Raw genomic sequence first — 10,907 nt, 5'->3', positions numbered from 1 at the left:
AGAAATGTAATACTTTTTCTCTTTATGTTTCTCTTAGACATAGAAGCTAGTGTCTATCTTTAGGCTAATGTATCTATTTACATAGTAGTTCTAGAAGTGTTAGTGAAATGCAGATTATTTTATCTTGCAATTTAAATGAGATATTGCACAGATAATTTCAGAAAGGAATTTTCCAGATAGCGAGACAGTCCTCAGCAACACAAAAAACCAGAAACAATACTAGATCTAATTCTGTAAGAGCTCAGCCAGGTGCTGAGCGCACTATTTCATTTTTAAGGACATAGATTTAATTTCATGTGACAATCTGGCATCAAAGCTTTCCTCTGGTCTTCTTTTTTCCAAATAGTCCTGTAAATATGAAAATGCAATCAAATAGGAAAAGATTAAATTTGTGAGACTATTTGCAGGGCACCATGGTTATTATGAAGGCAGTAAATGAACAAAATAGATTAAGGAAAATGCCAAAGAAAGTTGCATGATATAAACACATCTAACATAACTAATGAGAATACTACGTGCACAATAAAATGTCACCTGTAGAGGTAGCTCATTGTTTTCTATACCATTTCCATCTATCATATTTATCAAAGAAATGTAATAACTCTTCAGGATAGCTTATTAATTTATGCAATATTTTTCTCTCTCTACCAAGACAAGGAGAGGAATTTTGCATTAGTAGTAGGTTTTATTTTCCTCAATACTAAAAAATCTTTTGCAACAGTCCTTTGTTTAAAAGGGTTGAAGTTAGCAAGCTAGGGGCACCTGGCTGGCTCAGTCAGTGGAACGTGCGACTTTTGATCTCAGGGTCCTAAGTTTGAGCCCCAGGTGGGGTGTAGACATTACTTAAAAATAAAATCTTAAAAAAAATTTTTTTAAATAAAAAATAAATAAAAATAAAGTTAGTAATCTACTTTAAAGGCATATAACACTAACTCTTAGTGACATACCTAAATATTTAAAAATTCTTTTGTTATTTACAAGAAAGATAATAATACAGTGCAATTTTCTATGCCAAAAAATTAATTTGAAGGTCTATCTCATTTATTTTCTTAATGACTTCATTTATTTGCACTACATAACTCATTTTAGTTCTGATTGTGCTTTTAAAAAAATAGAATATATATTTATCTATTTTAATGGCACATGTTGAATGACTCACCAGTGAAATTTCATTTGATGGTAAGGAATTCCTTATCGTGACTTAAAAAAACGTAAGTTATAGGGACGCCTGCGTGGCTCAGTCGGTTGGGCATCTGCCTTCAGCTCAGGTCATGGTACAGGGGTCCTGGGATCGAGCCCCGTGTTGGCTTCCCTGCTCAGTGAGGAGTCTGCTTCTCCCTCTCCTGCTCCCCCTGCTTGTGTTCCCTCTCTCGCTGTGTCTCTCTCTGTCAAATAAATAAATAAAATCTTAAAAAAAAAAAACACATGAGTTATAGATCTGAGGTCCAATGACATTTTTTCCTTCCCTTTCCTTCTCATGGTCTTCTTGTGCAATAACTTAACAGAAGATATTCAGGGAGTCCTTGATATGTTCCAAGTTGTCTGCCCGACATTGGCCTAGCCTAATATGCTGATCTCTGTCATGTGCAGAAGTCAGGGGTATTGACATCCTTAGGCTGGCCTGTTCGGTTGTTACTATGCCATTTTGGCAGTTCTGCTTATCCCTTGCCCTCATATTTCTCCTCTGTTTGAATGGCGCTCACCAAACTTTTGAGATGCACTTAGAAAACCATGGTCAAGGGTGGTACAGAGGACAGTCACTGATATATGCTTAAAGTATCTTCCTTTCATATCACTTATTTTCAGAAGTCCATTTTAGTATTCCAACTTTTGGATCGTGAGACCACAGCATAGACAGAATGAATGAATTTCTAAAGTTAGCAGGGGAGTTGAAAATAGAAGTTACATTTCCAGAATCTTAATTATCTGTTTTAAACTTTAAGTATTTTGACAAGCAGATAGTTCTATGAAGAATTTTATCTTGATTTAGAAGGCTGATGCTTTTCATTGGAGTTCGTCCAAATTGCACTGAAATGCACTGATGGGAAAGAAACACATTTTTATGGTGTATTCATTATCGCCTAATACTCTATATACATTGATTCAGGTGAGTTAGTCCTTATAGCAGCCCGATGTGGTGACTGTTGCTGTCCCCATTTTACAAATTAAAAACAAAAACAGAGATTCAAAAAGAGATGAGTCCCAGCCTCCTGGTTTAGATTTGGGATCAGTATTCCAAAGTGGGGGAGCAAAACATTAAGTGTTGTGAAATATTTTCAAATTTTACTGTAAATTTTATGTATTTACTGGTGGTTTTTACGGGGGAAAAAAAAGCAATGTGTAATTAAAAAAAAAAAAGGAGCGAAAAGGATTTTCTTGCCCTGGAACACGCAGTCTGCTCACTTTCCTGGAGCCACTACTCAAAGATTTGAAGGCAATATACTGTTTTTGTATTAAAACAATCTCTGCTTTATTAGGGGGTTAGCGCAAAATTCATTAATGTCCATATAATGTTTTAAAATAAAATAAAAAACTTCAAAGACGTTTATGAGCACTATAGCGATGTTCCAGACTTCCCAGGGGCAGGGTTTTCCTCTCCTCTGTTGTTGGGGCACTCGATGAAAAGTTGGAGAAGCCTGAGGTTCCTTTTTAATTACGGCAATTGTTCCTTGGGTTTTGCCACGTCACTTCCTGGTCGTCTTTCAAAGTCGAGGAGGATTTACTTCTCAGAAAAATCAACTTCGGGGGGGGGAAATGAATTACTCTCCCTGGGAGGATGGCAGATCCAATCTATGAAAACAAAATTATATTTGGAAGAAAAAGAAAACTTCTTTTAGCAGTGGCTGGATGTAATCAAGCTTCTCTAGATCAAAGCCAGTTAGCGGCATGCTTGATGTTAGCAGTGAGAAGAGATGTTTTGGCTGTGCGTGCCTACCAGCAGAAAATACCAGAACCCTGAAACTCTCCAATGCCTTTTGCACCCACAATTTCTTTGATGGCCACTTAAAATGTCCAGGGACCCCCTCAACATATCGTGGTCCTAATCTACTTCTTCTCGCTCCCCGTGGCTCCCCCTGGGCCCTTACTCCTCCACGGGAGACAGTGTCCTCCCTGCGCTCCCTCACAGTCATCTCTCTCAGCACGTCCTCTGGCACCCCATCCTAACTGTTCATTTAGTCATCATCTTTTTTTTTTTTTTTTTTGCCAGACCGTAAGCTCTGCGAGGCAAGTAAAAATGTTCGATGAATGAATGAGTGTTCGATGAATGAATGAGTGTTCGATGAATGAATGAGTGTTCGATGAATGAATGACTTCCCCCCGTGGCTTTCTCAGCAAGGGGGGAGGATGGTTCCCACCGGAGTTGCCCTGCTCTTCACAGGCTCCTAGAGAATCACTAGCCCCCTTCCCACCTCAAGGAGCCTGGCTCAAGTTCCCGGACGGGGGGTCGGGTCTAGGTCAGATGATGTTTGAGAAACACCAAGCAGTCACTTCTGCAAAAAATTAACCAGTAAGTCAGAGTCCAGACATTTTGGCCCTTACCTTCGAGCAGTTCGTGGCCCATCCACAGTCAGCAATAAGAAGTTAGAGGTGGCTGTTGACTTCCCTCTTTATTTGATGGTTTTATTCCATCAATCTCAATATGTGGAGATGAAAAGTACAGTTCTGAAGTCACATTGCTGAGGTTGAAAACCAGTTCCATCGCTCTGGGCAAATCATTTCACCTTGATAAACCTTGGTTCCATCATTTATGGAGTGGGGCCAATACTAGCCCACCTCACATAGTTACCAGGAGGATTAAAGGAGATAAACCCTGAAAAGCATTTAACGTGGTGCCCCACATATAGTTCGTACTGTAAATATGAATATAAACATTGTAGTATAATATTGTAGCTAGCAGGAGACCCTCATATGCTGGGATTCCCTGAATGTGTGGCACACATAGTTTAGGCTCCTATATTGTTTGCACACACACACACACACACACACACACACACACACACCATGTGTATGTACCAGTTGATGAAATCAAACGAGGAGCTCCATGCTCATTCTAGAAATGGATTAATTGAATTAAGGAAAGCAAAGGCATGGTTGTATTATGCGTCCATGACCTAATCAGAGAGGGGAAAAAAAAAAAAGCAGAAATATAGTCTATTCCAAGAAAAAAACAATCGCCTTGGATGCTGGCCCACAGAATTGCAGCAATCTCTGCCACTGTGGACATTACTCTCTGCTCCGGCATTCCTCCCTAGCTGCTGTGGGATGCTGGACCTGGCAACGTATTTTTAACTGAATGAAAAACACATCAGGGTCCCCAAAAGGTGAAAGCTTAGTGTCTGCCAGGGCGACGTGGGCTTTTGGATACTTCTGTCTGGAGGCCAAAATACCTAAAACTCAAAGATGAAAGATGTGTTCCATCTGGGAGGGAACTTAAGGAAGGATCTGGGCTCCTCTCAGGCAGGACAGTGGCCTGGCCAATGCCACAGTGAGACCAGGAAAGGGCCCTTCTTCTGCTGCCCAGCCTCCCTGGTGAGATGAACCTCCTCCCTGCAAGCTTATGAATATCAATGAGCCCAAACCACGTGCAACAGAGCCAGAACATATTGCAACAGCCAAATTGCAAGTTGGCTCCTAAAGCTTGGCCAAAGGAGCATATAATTCAAACCCTGGGGCTGAGGCTGGCACCACGCCTGAGCCTAAGGAGGGATAGAAGAAACCTCCGCTCAAACCTCTGAAACCTCTGGCAGATCAAGAGGAAAGAATAAGGGAGCAGGCGTGCAGGGCTATCGTCACTGCCCTGTAAACACTCTTGACCCCGGGTGATCATCCAGAAGCCAAAGTGAAGTGTTCTCCACCAAAGCAAGGCATGAGCAAAGAACCCAATGCCCAGAAGGTGCACTCTGATTTGGCATAAATAAGAACATCATGAACTTCATCAAAGCAGGGAAATTCTTTCATTCAACAAATAATTATGGGGCAGTCACTGTATGTCAGGGTCTCTGTTAGGCACTGGGATTAGGATGGAAAAGAGGAAACAGTTCCTGATCTCAACCAGTTTACAGTGGTAGGGGTGTGTGTGTTGGGGGGACGTAGGGGGCAACTAAAGGGGGTAAAGGAATGAGAACAAGCAGGAAAGAATTTCAGTGTGCCATGCTGTGCTGTTCCCATGTCTCGAAGTTCATTCCTTTATAGGAGGTAGTGCTCCATAATTTGTTTTTCTATTCTCCCGTGGATGACATTTGTTGTGTTTCCAGTTTGGGACTCTTATGAAGAAAGCGGTGATGAACGTTCATGTCTTCACAGGATGTACATTTTCATTTCTCCTGGGTTAATATCTAGAAATGGAATTGTGGGGTTAGATGGTAAGTGTATATTTAACTTCACGAGAAACCAAATGTTTTCCAAAGTGGCTGTACCATTTTGCATTTCTTTTTTTTTAATTTTTTAAATTATTTATTTATTTTTTTGTTTTTTAAGATTTTATTTATTTATTTGACAGAGAGAGACACAACGAGAGAGGGAACACAAGCAGGGGGAGTGGGAGAGGGAGAAGCAGGCTCCCCGCTGAGCAGGGAGCCCGATGTGGGGCTCGATTCCAGGACCCTGGGACCATGACCCGAGCCGAAGGCAGACGCTTAACGACTGAGCCACCCAGGCGCCCCCATTTTGCATTTCTCTCCTCTGTGTATGAGAGTCTATCCTTGTCAACATTTGCTTTTACCTGTTTAAAACAATTTAGTCATTATGGAGGGTGTATAGTGGTAGCCTGCTGTGATTTTATTTGCATTTCCCTAATGATTGATGATGTGGAGCTTTTTCTTTTCCTTCATGTTCTTATTTGTGATTGGTGCATTTTCTTTGGTGAAGTGTCTGTTCAAATATTTGACCCATTTAAAAAATCAGATTGCTTGGCCTATTATTATTTTGTGAATTCTTTACAAATTCTGGATATGAGTCCTTATCAGATTTTGCAAATATTTTCTCTCAATATGTGGCTTGCCTTTTCACTGTCTTAACAATGTTATTTTGAGGAGCAAAAGTTTTAAATTTTGGTATCTCCAATTTATTATTTTTAGTTCATGGTTTGTGCCTTATGTCCTAAGACGTTTTGTCTAGTCCCAGATCACAAAGATTTTTCTTCTGTTTTGTCCTAGAAGTTTTATGGTTTTGACTTTCCATTTAAGTTGAGAATACATTTTGAAGTAATTTTCTTATGTAATATGAGATAAAAGTTGAGGCTCTTTTTTTTTTTTGTCACATGAAAATTCATTTTCCAGAATCACTTGCTGAAGAGACTGTCTTTTCCAAATTGATTTCAACTATTTGTTAAAAAGACCATATTTTCATGGTTGATATTTTGTCACCTTTATTGAAAGCGAAATGATCATTTATGTGTGGGCTTATTTCTAGACTCTTGAACCAGTTTCATAGATCTCTATGTCTATCCGTATGCTAACACCACAGTCTTGATTATTTTAGCTTTACATTAAGATTGTTCCTCTCCAAAATTGTTTTGACTGTTCTAGGTTTTTGCATCTGTACGTAAATTTCTACAAGAAAATCCTGCTGGACTTTTGACTGGAATTGCATTGAACCGATAGAACAATTTAGGGAGAATTGATATTTTAGCAATATTGAGCCAATTGAATGATAAACAAAGTATGTCTCATCATTTACTTAGATCTTCATCAATTTATCTCAGCAAAGTCTTGGAATTTTCAATGTGCATACCATCACATATTTTGCTAAATTTACCCATAAGTATTTCATGCTTTGTGATACCACTATAAATGATATTATTTAAAAATCTTCAATTTCCAACTGTCTGTTGCTAGCCTCTAGAGATACAATTAATTTTGTATGTTGGCCTTGTATCCTGTGACCTTATCAGATTGACTTCTTAGCTGTAGTTTCCTTAGGATTTTCTACATGAACAACCACAGAGCCATTTCTTCCTTTCCAAACTACATGGCTTTTATTTTGGTTTTTTGCTTTATATCATTGTCTTGGAACTCCAGTTGAATAGAAATGGCAAGAGGAGTCCTATTGACTTCCTCCCAGTTGCAGGGAAAATAATTCAGTTTTAAATTATTAAGGTTGGTGCTAACTTTACATTTTTGGTGGATTTCCTCTATCACATTGAGAATATTTCCTTCTTTTTCTAGTTTGCTGAGACTTGGTTTGATTTTTTTTTTTTAATCATAAATGGGTTTTGAAATCTGCCCAATGTTTTTCTGTATCTGTTGAGCTGGTTGATCATATAGCCTCTCCTTCTTAGTCTGTTACTATGGTGAATTACATTTACTGATTTTTGCATTGTTGAATCAATCTTAAAATTCTGGGATAAACCCCACTTGGTCATGGTATGTTCTTTCTTAATATTTAACTGGATCTGATTTACTAAAATTTTAATGATTTTGTGTCTGCATTCACAAAGTGTATTGGTCTGCAGTTTTCTATTCTTTTAGTTTCTTTTTTTAGTGTTGGTATTAGGGTAAGACTAGTTTCATAAAATAGGAAAGTTTTCTCTCCTCTACTTTTTCCTGTAGGATTGGTTTTATTCCTTCCTTAAATATTTGATAGAATTCACCGATAAAGATGCCTGGAACTAATTTTTTTGTTTTTTGTTTTGTTTTGTTTTGTTTTTTTTGCAGGAAGGTTTATAACCACAACTTCAGTATCTTTAATATAAATTGAGATCTTTATATATATATATATATATAAATATATATATAAATTGAGATCCTTAAAGTGTTTCTTCTTGAGTGAACTTTAGTTGTTCTGATTTTCAGGGAATCTTTTCCTTTTATCTAATTTGATGAGTTTATTAGCTTGAAATTATTCATAAGTTCCCACATTATCTTTTTAGTATATGTAGAATTGTTCATACCTAATACTGGTGATTTTGTCCTCTATTTTCTTGCTCAGTGTAAGATAAGGATTTATCAGTTGTATTTTTAACGAGTCAGCTTTTGGTTTTATTTTCTCTATTGTTTGTCCATTTATTTATTGATTTCTGATTATTTCTTTCCTTCCACTTTGATTTGAGTTGCTCTTCTTTTTCTAGTTTTTTACAGTGGAAATTTAGACACTTGATTTAAAACTGTTTTCTTTCCAGTGTGCCTGGGTGGCTCAGTTGGTTAAGCATCTGCCTTTGGCTCAGGTCATGATCTCAGGTTTCTGGGATCAAACCCCTGCATTGGACTTCCCACTCAGCGGGGAGTCTGCTTCTCCCTCTGCCCCTCCCCCTGCTCGTGATGTCTCTCTCTCTCTCTCTCTCTCAAATAAATAAAATCTTAAAGAAAAACTGTTTGCTTTCCAACATAAGCACTGAAGGCAATAAATGTCCTTTATAACGCTGCTTTAGGTGCATCCCACTTTTATAGGTGCTGCTTTTGTTTTCATTCAGTTAAAAATATTTTCTGATTTCACTTGTGATTTCTTTTTTGACCTATGTGTTATTTAGAAGTATGTTGTTTAATTTGCAAACATCGCAGCGTTTGTACATATCTTTCTATTATTGATTTCTGGTTAATTCTTTTGTGGTTAGAGAATATACTAAGAAGGGATGATTTTCATCCTTTAAAATTTATTGAGACTTGTTTTATGGCCTCAAATATGGCCTAGTTTGATAAATGGTCTATGTATACTTGAAAATAGTGTTTATTCTTCTGTTGTTAGGTGGAGTGTTTTATAAATGCCAATTAATTTAATTTGGTTAATCTGTTATTCAAGTCTTCTGTATTCTTATTGATTTTCTGCCCACATATTTTAACAATTATTAGGAGAGGACTGTTGAAATCTACACTTATAATTTTGTGTATTTTTTCTTCTACTTCTATCAGTTTTTGCCTCATGTATTTTGAAACTCTGTGACACTGTAATGTTTCTTGATGAATTGGTTCTTTATTATTATGGTCCTATGGACTGAAATCTACTTTGTCCAATATTGATATGGCCAATTTCGTTTATTCTGCCTACTGCTGGCATGGAATATATATTTATCTATCCTTTTACTCTTTTTTTGCAAATTGTTTTGATGATTTTTTTGCCCTTTTATTTTTAACCTGCCCATGTCTTTATAGTTAAAGTTGGCTTTTTGCAGACAACATGTATTTTCTTGTAGATAGCATATCTTGCTTTTTTCTCATCCAATCTGACGATCTTTGTTTTTTAATGGAGTGGGTTTTTAAAAAATTGATTTATACTTGATGTATAAATTGTATTAGTTCTCGGGGTACAATATAATGATTTGATATATATAATAATGGAGTGTTTAGATTACTTACATTCATTGCAATTATTGATATGATTGGCATTTTAGTATTTGTTTTCCATTCATCCCAATATACTCTTGGTTCCCTTTTTTCTTTGTTTCTTAATTTTTTTTCAAGATTGCTGTATTTATTTTAGAGAGAGAGACAGTGCATGAACAGGGGGAGATGCAGAGGGAGAGAGAGAGGGGAAGCAGACTCTCCGCTGGGTAGGGAGCCTGACGTGGGGCTTGATCTCAGAACCCTGAGATCATGACCTAAACCGAAACCAAGAGTCGGATGCTTAACAGACTGAACCACCCAGGAGCCCCTCTTTGTTTCTTTATTCATTTGTAGGAATCTGAGCTTTTCATGATTCCATTTTACCTCCACCATTGGCTTACTAGCTATATCTCCTTTAAAAATTGTTTTTAGTGGTTGCTCTAGGATTTACAGTATCTAACACACCATAAGCAATCATAGTTTACCTTTATTTTTATTTTTTAAACAGATTTTATTTTTAAGTAATCTCTACACTCAACGATAGGGCTCAAACTTACAACCCTGAGATCAAGAATCACATGTTCCACTGACTGAGCCAGCCAGGCGCCCCCATGGTCTCCCTTTAAACAATCAATCTTATATCATTTCATGTGACATGTAAGAATAGTACACTTAAAACAGTACACTTTCATTTTCCTCCTCTGGTCCTTGGTGAAATTGTTGTCATACATCTTGCTTGTGCATATGTTATAAACCCCACACACTTTATTATGTTTGCCTTAAATAGTCACATATCTTCTAAAGAAATTAAGTAGGAGAAAGAATGTTTTTGTTTTTGCACACATATTTACTCTCCCCTGGTGTTCTTTATTCCTTTGTGTGGAATAAAATTTCCATCTGTTATAGTTTTTTTTTTTCCCTGCCTGAAAAGTTCCTTTAAAATTCCTGCAGTCTACTAGTCACACATTCTTTGTTTTACTAGGAAAAGCCATCTTTCACCTTTATCTTTTTTCTTTTTCTTCCTTTGTATGGTATGCTTACATTTACAATGTTGGAGCCTGTACATTTAAAGACACATAGAGTGCTTGGTTTGGCAGCACATAGAGTTGGAACGACACAGGGGCAGATTGGCATGATCCCTGCCCAAGGATGATGTGCAAATTTAGAAGCATTCCAGTCTTTTGTACTGAATGCAGTGCACTTAAAAATCGTTAACATAGTAAATTTTATGTTATGTGTGTTATACCACAGGTTAAAAAAATGCATAGAAATGGGTCTAGGGGGGCACCTGTCTGGCTCAGTTGGTAGAGCATGAAAGTCTTGATATCAGGATTTTAAGTTGGAGCCCCACATTGAGTGTAGAGATTATTTAAAAATAAAATATTAAAAAAAAGAAAAAGAAAAAGGAATGGGTCTAGAAATAACACATACAAAACTGTTAACATTGGTCTGCTCCTGGGAAGAGGGGTTGGGATAAAGGACAACTTCCAGATTTTTCCTTCAATTTTTAAACTTTTTATCTGAAAATTATTTCAAATATAGAAAAATTGCATGAGTAAGAATATTACCAAAAATATCTCTATACTGCCAGGTTTACCTACTAGTAACATTTTATCTACTTACTTCATCTCTGTCTCATATATATATGTG

At 37.2% G+C, this 10,907-nt stretch overlaps 1 non-coding gene across 1 annotated transcript; it reads left to right on the top strand.

The window, feature by feature from the left end:
• The first annotated feature begins 10,338 nt into the window (after window positions 1-10,338).
• LOC113923248 lies at window positions 10,339-10,440 on the top strand. The gene has a single exon (XR_003520247.1). It is a non-coding gene; the product is annotated as a U6 spliceosomal RNA (small nuclear RNA).
• The last annotated feature ends 467 nt before the right edge of the window (window positions 10,441-10,907 follow it).

The sequence above is a fragment of the Zalophus californianus genome, chromosome 9, assembly GCF_009762305.2.
Source record: "Zalophus californianus isolate mZalCal1 chromosome 9, mZalCal1.pri.v2, whole genome shotgun sequence".
In the NCBI taxonomy this organism is placed as follows: domain Eukaryota; kingdom Metazoa; phylum Chordata; class Mammalia; order Carnivora; family Otariidae; genus Zalophus; species Zalophus californianus.
This window is presented reverse-complemented; position numbering and strand designations above follow the sequence as displayed.